This window comes from Lissotriton vulgaris, chromosome 3_1 (genome assembly GCF_964263255.1).
Source record: "Lissotriton vulgaris chromosome 3_1, aLisVul1.2, whole genome shotgun sequence".
Taxonomy (NCBI): domain Eukaryota; kingdom Metazoa; phylum Chordata; class Amphibia; order Caudata; family Salamandridae; genus Lissotriton; species Lissotriton vulgaris.
The window spans coordinates 1519173550-1519187305 of record NC_141689.1 but is presented as its reverse complement, the minus strand read 5'-3'; positions in this window follow the sequence as shown (position 1 = coordinate 1519187305).

The window sequence follows — 13756 nt, the reverse complement described above, 5'->3', positions numbered from 1 at the left end:
AGGGGCTGCAGCATGTATTATGCCACCCCTGGCTGGCCATCTAAATCTGACACAACTGGCTGCACGACAGCTGGGGCAAGGTGGTGTAATCACCCTTTGCTTTAGATATAGTATCCCTATATCTAAACCTAAAATGGACACATGTATTCCTATCAGTCACTCCTATGGCAGGCCTTATCAATCCTGAAGGCAGAGTGCTTGGAATTATGTGAGATGGTGCTCTGGCATGAGCTGAGCCCGTTTGCAGCTTGCAGAACCAAGTCCTAATAGCTGTTCCATGATAACGCGTACCATATACTCTTAAGTGCCTTATAATCCTGGCGGTTATTTGCCAACTTTGGTATCGCTTTATCAAAACATGAAGAGTAAGGTGTCATACGAATTGGAATACTAACCCCTCGCCAATTCTGGCAACGGGGTTAGCATTCCACCCTTCTAGAGGGACACGACATGTATGTAACTGTGAACCCCGGTTAAAGTTAACTCGAGCCTCAGTATCACAAAATGGATGCTGCCACCACAGACACAAGTCTGACCTCCTGCTGCTGGGAGTCCTTCCAGCGAGGAGAGCTTGGACAAAGGGTTTCCTGTCAGGGGCGGTGCTAGCACCATCCCAGACAGGGTTTTGTGTATCCCAGGTAGGCAGGGCTTAGTGGAAGGTGACTGCAAGTGGCACCCCGGTGCTCACTGTGCATATGCCGGCTTGAACCAGTTCCAGGGGCACACCAGCCCCTGAGCTGGGGAAAGTCCGGATGGGGGAGAGGGGTGTAACCACCCCCCTTCCTGGTCCCACCCATGGGCAGGACCTAGTCACGTGCCAGCCCCTTTCTTTAGAATAAAGGTAGGAGCGGGGACCCTTCCAAATTAGATCATCTTTGAATCCTGAAACTACTTTCTACGAAAGGAACTCTCAACTTCTTCTCAAGATTTCTCCCTTGTGACTAAGGAGTAGTCACCCTGCAGCAGCAGGCACCAACTAAGTATCTTGCGGTCTGCTGACCGTCCTTCCTCCGGAACCAGACTGACCAGCACTACGAGACCCGGACTCCCTGCCATCTCTGAATTCTACCTGCCTCTACAGCACAGCTGAGAACCGTGGGTGCGACGAGACCAGAGGAGCCGGCTATCATCAGAACCAGCACGACACTGACCCAGCACGACCGCCGAGGGACCCTCGAGTGGGTGCACTGGGCCAAGAGAAGCCCCAACCCCAAACAGCACGAGCACCGAAGTCCAGCCCCCCAGCATCCACCAGATCTGCGTGGGGCCCTTTTGCTTTTGTGTTGCTTGCCACATTGTCCGGTCATTTGCCCGTTGGCTAGTGACCCTCCAGACAACGTCCTACGTTTGTTTCACCGCTGGTCTAGCTCCTCTAGACTGGTCCTTGTCTCCTCTTGAAGGGGAACATCCTCGGACCCTCCTGGTCCACTCCAGACGCCATTTTGTGTCACCACGTGGGCTTGCCATAGCCAAGGCTTGTTGCCTCCTTCAACGGATCCAGCATCGCCAGCAGCAGACATCCGACGTGGGACAGCTCGCAGACCTCCAGCCTGGTCGACATCAGCACCCTGGTCCTTGCAGCAGCAGAATCCAGTGTCACCTCTTCACCTGGCTGAGTGACCTCGTCCGGTGCCATCCTGGTGCCCACCTAATCACTGGCTAGTGATTCAGAACTCGGTCCCCTTTGCTTACAGGTATCCTTCTTCACTGATCTACCCTTGGATCAGCTCGGAACAATCTTCACTGGTCGCCTGCCAGCAACTTCCACTTCAGGCTCCTGGTTCGTCAACGAGGATTCCCGACGACACTTGAACCCTATGCAGCCGCAGCCCCTGGGCTAGGTAAACCGAGTACCACGGTGCTCCAGCGTAGAACCACTCTCTAAGTGTCTAGATCCACTTTTGTTTTTGACCTACCTAGTCGGGTTCGCCCGAGAACACTAACTTTGCATTTACTAGCCTCCATAGGCTTTGTCCCGCATTGCGCGTGAGAGTTTCCACTCTGCACACGACGTCCCTAGGCCTCCTGCTTCTAATCTAAGGGTTCAGCATTGTAGGCCCAGTGGTTCTAAAGCCTCTGAGAATAGTTACTTACCTGCTAGTAATTCGCATTCCACTTTTGTATTATATGGTTTTTCGTGCCCCTCGGGCATTTGTGTAAATTGCGCGACTTTTAGTATTTCTTCAAGAGTTTTGTATTGTGCTTAGCACCCTGTCCTCATAAAGAGTCCAGAGTTGTTATGTTATAAATAAATATCCTTTTATTTTCATAACAACTTGTGTGGTGTCCTTTCACTTGGTGTTCAAGGGGTATATGTGATGGTATAACAGCTGGCTTAACACGCCCTCTAGAGTTTAGCCTAAAGACTGCTCTTGTCCATGCTACTAGGATAGCTGGTCTATAAGGTTGACTTACAACCAATCATCAATAAGGGTTGTTTGGACTGATACAAAGTGCTCACTAGAATAGTGAACATTATATATCAGGCCAACTACTCACACACCTTACACTCTTAGTTCGATCTCCAACCTCTTGACTTAGTTCTTGCATCTTAAATCCTTTAACTCTGCCAGAGTCATCTCTCCGAACGATCCTACAATTTGTCACAAATTATCTCACCTCATGTCAATGGGTCACATGGTGTCTAAGATGTATAAAATCCTCTCCCCTAACCCTCAGAAAACACATAGGAAATGTGAACTCGCTTGGGAAAATGAGTATAACTCCTCTAACATATCATTCAATTGGGATAAGATACATCTGACACTTTTTTCCAATAAAATATCACTGATACTCTCTCAAACTAAATTCATGTTGATAAATAGAAGATATTGGTCACCGGAAAAACTATTTAAGCTTAAACTCCTTGACAGCCCCTTATGCTGGAAGTGCAAATCTCATGTGGGGGACTTGGCTCACATGTTCTTGCATTGTCCGTTGCTCCAAACCTTTTGGGACAAAATTTATAACTACATTCAAAGAACTTTCCACTTCCGGCCTACTAGGGAATTCGCATATGTCATGCTGGGGGCAATAGACACAAGGTTAGTAAGTGAACATGACCGACACTAATGGATCTCATGCTTACGCTTGCGTGTAAAGTCATCTTAAGCAAATGGAAAAGTGCATCTGATGTTTCTTTTAAGATATGGCAAGAGTGGTTGACCTCTTTAAGGGGCGCAGATAATAATGCACTTCACTCCTCACCGTGGCGAAAGTCGCACATTAAACTCTGGAGTTCACTTGACTCTCTGGAACTTTGCTATGACCCGCCTTAGACTTGAACAGTAGTCATATCCCCTGATGCATAACTCGTTTCCGTCAACAATAAGGGCACAACATAGGTGCTGTTACTCCACTGTTACGATTCAGATTACCTAATATGAGTTTATGTTAGCTGCTATTTCCATTCTCAATTCAGTCCCGTCTTTCTTTCTTCCTTTCTTCCTCTTCCATATCTTTCTTCTTCTCTCCCTTTCTCTTTCCTTTCTTTCCTCCTTCTTTTCTTTTCTCAAGTCCTCTCCTATTGCAACCATCCTTTTTGATTAAGATTTGCATGTGATTACGTATAATGTTCATTGTTTTACCGATAGAGAATCCCTTGTTTAAATGGTCTTGATGCTCTTCCCTCAAACTGTGTAACTCAGGTTGCATTTTTCTCATGATTGTAACTCAGCGTATCTTCTTGTTTTTTTGGTTTTTGTTTTTGTTTTTGCTTTTGTAAAATTCTGCTTCTCTTAATAAAAAAGATTTGAATTCAAAAAAATGGTCGAATTTCTCACTTTGAGGCCTTAAAATGTGTTTATTCACTGCAGAACTACATTCTGAGGTAATTCATGTTCAAGTAAGCGTGTCCGGGTTTTCATGCAAAACAATTGATGACCCTTGACCTGAGGAAATGACTCTGATAGGACCAAAATAGTCAGTTTTCAAATATTGCTTATTTCAACAAACTCTGACTTTTGGATGTGGAACATCACTTTTGGAGCATAAAGGAGAATGTTTATAGTCATTTTCATGCATCTAGGGATCAAAACCCCAAGATATGGGGTTGGGGTAAAAGTGAGTTAAAATAACCAAATTGCTCTTCTTGAGGCCTTAAAATGTGTTCATTCACTGCGGGAAGTGATATGAACTACATTCAGAGGTAATTCATGTTCAAGTAAGCGCTTCCGGTTTTTCATGCAAAACAATCGATGACCCTCGACCTGAGGAAATGACTCTGATCTGACCAAAATAGTCAGTTTTGAAATATTGCATATTTATTTATTTATTTATTTATTTATTTATTTGCATACTTATAACACGCTGGGAATTGACTCCCTGAGGAGTATCTCCGCGCCTTTGGCAACATCTGAGAACAAGCAGGCTCTATCTGAAGTTTAGCAACTGCCTAACCAAACTAATAGTTAAACAGAAAAGTTTTTAATTTTTTCATAAAAGGAAAATGTTCCTTACAGACTCTGATGTCGTAAGGGATTTCACCAAACTCTGACTTTTGGATATGGATCATCACTTTTGGAGCTAAAAGGAGCATGTTTATAGTCATATTCATGCTTCTAGGGATAAAAAAAATTGGGGTAGGGGTAAAAGTGAGTTTAAAAGATCGAATTGCGCATTTTAGGCCTCAAAACAGGTTTATTTACTGCGGGAAGTAATAGAAACTACATTTGGAGGTAATTCATGTTTAAGTAAGAGAGTCCGATTTTTCATGCAAAACGATCGATGATCCGCGACCTGAAGAAATGCCTCTGAGAGGACCAAAATGGTCTGTTTTCAAATATTGCATATTTTCTCTAATTCTGACATTTGGATGTGGATCTTCACTTTGGAGCTAAGATGTCCATGCTTATTGTAATTGGCATGCTTCTAGGGAGCAAAAGCACAAGATTTGGGATGGGGTTAAAGTGAATAAAAATGATTGAATTGCTCACATTGAGGGCTTCAAACGTGACTATTAACAGCGGAAAGTGATAGGAGCTACATTTGGAGTGAATTCATGTTCAAGCAAGAGAGTCCGATTTTTCATGCAAAACGATCGATGACCCGACCTGACGAAATGCCTCTGAGAGGACCAAAATTGCCTGTTTTGAAACATTGCATCTTTGTAATTCAGACTTTTGGATGTGGATCATCTCTTTTGGAGCTAAAAGGAGCATGTTTATAGTAATTTTCATGCTTTTAAGGATCAAAAACACAAGATTTGAAGTAGTGGTAAACGTGAGTTATAATGATCTAAGTGCTCACTTTGAGGCCTTAAAAAGTGTTTATTCACTGCGGGAAGTGATATGAACTATATTTGGAGGTAATTCTTGTTCAAGTAAGAGAGCCTGATTTTTCATGCAAAACCTTTGATGACCCATGACCTGAGGAAATGCCTGTGAGTGGTTTAAAATGGTCAATTTTTCAAACATTGCATATTTTAACTAATTATGACTTTTGAATGTGGATCATCACTGATTGTATTGCTCACTTTGAGACCTTAAAATGTGTTTACAGCGGAAAATGATATGAACTACATTTGGAGTTAATTCATGTTCAAGCAATAGAGTACGATTTTTCATGCAAAATGATCGATGACCTGCGACCTGAGGAAATGACTCTAAAATTACCAAAATGGTCCGTATTGAAATATTGCATATTTCAATTTGCTCAGAGAATACATTAGATTCGGGGGTCACTCGGGATTAGCAATCAACTGGTCCAAATCTTCCATAATACCCTTAACAGACACTACCACTCCCCTTGAAATCGACTACCCGCTGGAGTGGCAGCATGATCCAATTCGCTATCTAGGTGTCATTTATCACAGGGACCCAGAGGAAGTCATACGCGCTAACTATGGGGTAGTGATCTCCAAACTGGAGGACAAAGTCCAGCGCTGGATCCATTTGCCTCTATCCCTAGCTGATAGGATTGCGATAGTCAAAATGAATAATTTACCTAAATTGCTATACCTTTTTAATAACATCCCCATCACACCCTCTGGGGAAATTTTTCGCCGCATTAAGTCACTAGTACTGTCACTGATATGGGCTGGCAAACAAGCCCGAATAGATCTACAGACATTAGTTAGTTTATTTTATGGCATTTGTTAAGCGCTTGGTTGCACAGAGAACAGTGCGTCCCCGCGCTGAAAACCCTACTTACAACTCTTCGGCCGGGCTCAAAGAGGCTGGACACAGGGGCAAGGGTACACTATGCTGAGTTTAACCTGGGAAAGAGATGGGTTTTCAACCTCTGTCTAAACCTGGTTTCAGAGGGCTCCATCCTCAGTTCGATAGGTAGGTTATTCCAGTTGTTGCTGGCGTGGTGTCTGAAAGAGCGTCCTCCCATCCTTGCTCTATGTATCCGAGGTACCACTAATTGCATGCTACCCATCGACCTCAAAGAACGTGTAGGGCAATATACTGGAAGCAAGTCCTGGAGATATGGAGGTGCTTTTTTGTGGGCTATATGGTGGGTGATGCACATGGTTTTGAAATTGATTCTTTCCTTTATTGGGAGCCAATGAAGGGTGCGTAATGCATGTTTCCCAGAGGCTCTCCTAGGGAGGTTGAGGACCAGCCTCGCTGCAGCGTTCTGGACGCGTTGAAGCTGTGTGAGGCCCTTTTTACTAAGTCCACATAGGAGGGAGTTCCCATAATCTAACTGGGAGGTGACCAAGGCGTGTACCATGGTTTTTCTGGAGCTAGGGGGCAATAGATCCAGGATTTTCCTTAGGACCTTCAGAAGTCCGTAGCATTTTCCCGCAACCTTACCCACATGATTGGTGTAGGCAAGATTAGAGTCCAGATGAAAGCCAAGGTTCTTAACTGTGTCCACTGGGACCGGGACAGAGCCCAGTTCAGTGGGCCACCAAGCAGAGGTCCAGATGGAAGGACGTGGACCTACAATAAGAACTTCCGTCTTGTTACCATTAAGGCGGAGACAGTTTTGTTTCATCCAGCCGTCAAGAGCCACAAGGCAAGCCGAGAAATTCTCCGCATCCACAACTGGATCACGGGACAAATTGATCACCAGTTGTGTGTCATCTGCATAGGAGACTATTGCCACACCATATGACTCCACCAGTTTGGCAAGGGGTTCCATGTACAGATTGAATAATGTAGGGCTCAAAATAGAGCCCTGGGGAACCCCTTGCCTGAGACACCTTACACTGGATTTGCATGGTGGGCAATGCACTTGAAATCTTCTGTTTTTCAGAAAGGATACCAGCCACTCATGAGCAGGACCGGTTATTCCCTTTTCCCTCAGTCGGTCCAGTAGTACGGGATGTGATACGGTATCAAACGCCGCACTTAAGTCTAATAGGACTAGTGCGGCCGTGTGACCTTCATCCGTCTTGCTCCGCAGCAATTCTGTTGATAGGAGGAGGGCAGTCTCAGTCGAGTGTTTCACTCTGAAACCCGATTGAGACGTGTGCAGGAGCAAGTTTTCCTTCATAAAACTTACCAGCTGGCGATTGGCCAGTTTTTCTACTACCTTCGCGCAGTAGGGGAGAAGGGAGATAGGCCTTAGGTTGTCGAGTTGCGCTATGCTTAAGTGGGCTTTCTTTTTTATTGGGACGACTTGGGCCAGTTTCCAGCTGTCCGGCACTAGACATTCATCGAAGGAAAGCGTGGCCATATTGCCTATCTGCTTCGCCACCTGGGGAAGATGATTACGGAGAATTCTCGCTGGTACCGCATCAAGGGGAGAGCCCGAGTGGATGTCCGATAGGATGTTGATAAACTCCTCAGTTTGGGGAACCACAAATTTCCTGAGTTCTTTTTTGACCATATTACCGCGGTTAGGGTCGGGCAAGTTAGTAGCCTCTAAATTAGTCTGAAAAGAAGCATAGATCTTTTCTACCTTCCCTATGAAAAAGTCTGCGATCTCGTTGCATGACTCGGTCGTGGGTGGGACTTCCCCTGAGCTCGCGGGAGTAGTGGAGAGTTCCTTTAGAATCATAAAGAGCTCTTTCGATGTATTCTCTGCACAGCCTATCCTGTTGTTATAGTACTCTCTTTTAGATTTCCTGATCTGGCTGTGGTAGACTCTGAGTTCGCTCTTATAGGCTTCGCGTAGTGAGGGGGCGTAATCCACTCTCCATCTACGCTCCAAGGTTTTGCATTTGGTTTTGGCGGCGCGTAGCTCAGCGGTGAACCACGGAGCGGATTTCGTGCTCCTTGCCATGGGTTTGTGAGTCCAAGGGGCTACATTATCCAGCGCACCTTGAACCCATTCTTCATTGACATTGACACTCCCATATGCACAAGGCGGTTTTGGAGTACCGGACTTTCTCCTATATTACCTTTGTGCCCAACCGCAATATGTGGCTTATTGGTATCACGAAATACTGTATCTTACTCACACAGCCATAGAGGAGGGAGATGCGGACCCTGTCCCCCTGTCAGCGATAATAACGCACGCCAGATCGCCACTGCATGCGAAAGACATAAACACCATAGATACCACAGTAAAAGCCTGGTGCAAACTTGGACAACTGGCCCACAAGATCCCGTTATATGCGCCAGCAATGCCCTTACATCACCATCACGCACTGTCATTCACTAGTGAGACGGTAGGTATGTCTCTACTGCGGAGAGCTGGCATAGACAAGATGGGAGACATGTTTAAGGAGGGCACATTCCTGGACATTGAACAGTTAACATATATACAAAACAAGACCCCCATGGTCCGCTTCACGTATTATATGTTGACAAGGGCACTAAAGGAACACTATCCAACATTTCCAGCAGAGCCGGATTGTTTGGCGTCACTCCAGCTAATAATTACCACGCAGGACTTATCACATTTGGTGTCTAGATTATACGCTGCAGCGCAGTCTGAGATGGTACAGCCTACTACAAAGGCTAAGGCACGGTGGGATTCGGAGCTGGAGACCCCATTAACAGATGAGGACTGGCAACGTACATGTGCCCTGACACAGATTCTTACGCCAAACGGAAACCTGAGAATCATACACTACAAATTCATCCATCAGGCATACTATACCCCTACAAAACTACTTAAATTTGGACTACAAGATGAGGATAGGTGCAAGAGATACAACAGGGAAGGTGCGAACTTTACGCATCTAGCTTGGTATTGCGCCAAGATATCAGAGTACTGGGCGGACGTTACCTCCACACTCACTATCATGCTAGAGGAGGAGGTGCAATGCACAATACAGATCTGTCTCCTTGGTATTGTCCCACAATTTCGTGCACTGAAGCGTAAGTTCTGTGTTATATCTTTATTATTAGCTAAAAGGCAGGTGGCGCAATGCTGGCATAGTCGAAAGGTACCCAAAAAGTCCACATGGCTCCATGACATGTCCGTATGCAGAGATAAGCTGTTGACGTATGAAGAGAATCTCCCCGCAAAATCTAGACCAAAGGATTATTGGTGCTTTCTAACAGACTATATTAGATCACTGGAGGAGGACATAGAAGTGTAAACTATTTACCGTTACGTTAAAAGGTGGTAACGTATTATGTACAGGCTGAACACGGCTATTTAATAGTCCTAAGGGGAGAACCAGATCCGTTAATATGAATGTAAAGTCAGATATAGATGGTTTCGATGTCAGGTCTTGAAGTAGAGTTCTATTACTGTTCATATCTATAAAATTTCAAAATGTAAGACTCATGTTGAAATGCTAACTGCGAGATCTGCAGAGGTTAAGCTAGGGGCGGTTCAGACTATTGGATAAGACTGATTTTTATTGTAAATGTATTTTATTAAGTATCTGCTAATACGTTGCAAGCCGGCCCCCGGGTTGTAGGCTTGTGGCTGTGTAAACTGACTGTTGTTAATAAAGGTCTTACACAAAAAAAAAAAAATTGCATATTTCATCTAATTCAGACATTCAGATGTGGATCATCACTTTTGGAGCTAAAATGTGCATTTTTATAGTCATGTTCATGCTTCTAGTGTGTAAAAACACAAGATTTGGATTAGGGCTTAAAGAGAGTTACCATGATCAATTTGCTCACAATGAGGCCTTAAAACGTGTTTATTCACTGCGGGAAGTGATATGAACTACATTTGGAGGTAATTCATGTTTAAGTAGGAGAGTCTGAGTTTTCATGCAAAACAATCGATGACCCTCGACCTGACAAAATACCTCTGAGAGGACCAAAATGATTGTTTTTTAATATTGCATATTTCAACAAATTCTGACTTTTGCTTGTGGATCATCACTTTTGGAGCTAAAACGAGCATGTTTATAGTGATTATCATGCTTCTATTGAGCAAAAACATAAGATTTGGGGTAGGGGTAAAAGTGAGCTAAAATGATTGAATTGCTCGCTTTGAGGCCTTAAAACGTGTTTATTCACTGCGGAAAGTGATACGAACTGTATTTGGGGTTAATTCATGTTCAAGCGAGATAGTCCAATTTTTCATGCAAAGCTTTCGATGACCTGTGACCTGAGGATTTGCTTCTGAGTGATCCAAAATGCTCAATTTTCAAACATTGCATTTTTCAACTAATTCTGACTTTTAAAAGTGGATTATCACTTTTAGAGCTAAAAAGAACATGTTAATTGTAATTTTCCAGCTTCTAGGGAGCAAAAACACAAGATTTGGGGTAGGAGTAAAAGCGAGTAAAAAGAATCATCACTTTTTGAGCTAAAATGAGCACGTTTATAATCATTTTCATGCTTCTAGTAAGCAAAAACATCAAATTTAGTGTAGGGGTAAAAGTGAGTTGAATTGATTAAATTGCTCACTTTGAGGCATTAAAACATGTTTATTCACTGCAGGAAGTGATACGAATTAAGTTTGGAGGTAATTCATGTTGAAGTAAGACAGTCCAATTTTTCATGCAAAATGATCGATTACCAGCAACCTGAGAAAATGACTCTGAGAGGACCAAAATGGTCCCTTTTCAAATATTGCATATTGTTAGAAATGGGATATATGGTTTGCTAAGGCTTGCACCAAAGCCAGACAGAAACCACCACTCTAGTCAGGTCAAGGGAGTTACACCCTGAAGATAACCCCTACTCACCCCCTTGTTAGCTTGGCACGAGCAGTCAGGCTTATCCCAGAGGCAATGTGTAAAGCATTTACGCAACACACACACACAGCAGCAACACACTAGGCACACCACAAAAGAAACTCCACACAAGGTTATATAAAAAATAGCCTTTGTATTCTCATAAACACATTAGAAACATAATCATACATCTACACTGTGCCAACTGGCATGGGCAATATTCACAAGGGAATTATTTACAGGACCAGGCCCATTGGGCCACGGTCAGGGCCATCAGAACAGGTAAGTAAGTATAAACCACAACCATTATTTACTGGTACCATTATAACCTCAGCCTTATCACATTAGACATAAACCCACCCTAGGCCCAAACCTCATCAGCATAAACACATTACACAATGGGCCTCACCAGCAATAACACATTATGCACCAACCCCATAAGCATAAACACATTACGCAAACAGGTACTACCCCAAAACATCATAGCATGATATTAGGCATTAGCACATTAGGCCCAAACCTCATTAGCATAAACACCTTACGCAGTAGGTATCACCAGCATAAATCACATTACGCAATAGGCCTCACCAGCTCAGATAAAGTCCACACAGCACCTTACCAACTGACCCCAGGCCAACTGGCTTTTTCTCTGGGCTCAAATTCCCTGTGTCCCACAATATCAGGGCTTTGTGCTGCCAATGCATCAGTTTTCAAAAAGGTACGCGAATGATCAGGCCTAAATGTAACAGCTGCCCACTAATTGCTGGGCAGCTGGGAAAACGAGCCCTGGCACCACTGTGCCTACTGATCCCCTCTATGAATAAACTGCCCAATCATTGCAGTGGCCCACTACGGCGGCGCCACTGAGGAGTTCCATAGGCACTGTCACCAACATGCCCACTGGACCCCCACTGGGGCCCTGAAAACAGTGTGCCACGTTGCAGCTGCCCACTGCCAGATGAGGCAGCTGTAAAGTAAATGGTATCGGCACTAACTGTGCTCTCTCCAAAAATGCACCCAAGCGTTGGAGCGGCCCATTTCTGGCGGGTCCGCTCTCACCAACTCCGGCACGGTGCCACGATCAGCACCAACAATGCACCCCTGAAGCCCCCATTGTTTCAGCTTCCCCCTAGCAAACGGGACAGCTGTAGAAATAGCCAAAGTGTGAGAGGCAAGGGCCCCTCTGGGCCCTCTGGACCCCGACGGGGGCCCTAACAACCTCGTAGCCCAAGTCAGAGTGGCCCATTCTCCTGCGGGTCTGCTCAGGAAATTGGGAAACACCAAAAGTGAAGCTTTCAATAACCAGCACTTTGCTGTGTGCAGACTTCAATTCCTTCTGCTGGTGGACTGGTGAAAGACTGCTCCCGGTCTCCTCGGCTCCACAATGCCTAATCCTCTCTGTACTTCACCCAGGCCCCCTCTTGAGACCCGGGGCTTCACTGTGGAGCCCGCGAGGCACCAGGCGGCTTTCCCGGTGGCAGGCCGGACTTCCTGTGCTTGTCTCACCCAATGGCAGGCAACCTGGCCTGACTCCCCCTTTTCGCAGGTGCCGCAGCGGTGATTCAGCAACTTTCTTTTCACAGCAGCGCTGCGGGGTGGGCCCCCGCCTGTTTTTAAAAACAAAGAGCGGGGTGGGCACCAGCTCTTCTAATATGCAATAACGCGGGGTGGGCTCCTGTGTTGGATGCAAAGCAATTGTGGCTACAATCGCGGGGTGGGCTCCCCCTTCACCCTCACAGGGCAGGGTTATCACCTGCTATTTAGATGTGCCTAGAGCGGGGTGGGCACCCATCAATCAAGCATAAATGCAAGGTGCTGAAACACCGATATGCGGGGGGGGGGCACCTGCTCCTTGCCGCAACTGGGAGGAATCCCTGCGCCGGGGGATTCCCTTTTTCCCTCCAGCACAGCACTGCAGACCCTCGCAGCGCTCTTCCCCAGAATCAAAAAATAAAATAAAAGCGCTCGCAAGGAGAACCAAAAAGTTCTTACTAGTCAAGGGGTAAATGCTGGGCCCAGGGAGGCAAGCCCTCATGGTGATTCCTCCTGGGCCCCAGCAGCAGCAGCCTCCAGGTCAGGAACAGCCCACCATCATAGAACAGGTACTGAACCACATTATGGGGTCACAGCCCCTTCTTTTATACACCCTTTTCCTTTGTCTGCGCCAGCACAGGGCTTGGGGAACCAGCAGATACTGGTTGCAGGGGAGAATTGGAGCACTCTGTTGACAGGGCCCCTCTTCCCCATTGTCAGGTGGGGGCTCGCCATCAGACACACCACAGGGGGGCGGAGTCAGCATTCACCAGGGATGCACCAGCCTATTCAGAGTCAGGGGGTTACCCCTCTCACCACTCTTCCTCCAGGTGTCCCATTCAGCTCCGTGCTGACTCCCCCTGCCTCTCCTGGAGCCACCCACGCCTCTCAGCTCCTGTCACTCACAAGCCGGACATGCAATTCATATCAGGCAGGCAGACACATAGCACACAGAAATGCCAACTTCTACAGGTGGCATTCCTCCACCAGTCACCATAAATCTGCGCACACCATTGTGCAGCATTTATCCTCACGAGTTCATACATACTAAACTCGCCCCTGCTGCTCCCCTCATGCCAGGAATTACCACAGACACACTCATCCCCAATGCCTTCCTGTGGGAGGGCAGGCAGATCTTACCACACATACACAGAGAGCGCACGCACTTTACACTGGACCACAGTGCTAAAGTGCTCCGAGGCCTAAAATCACCAACACCAGATTACAGAAAAA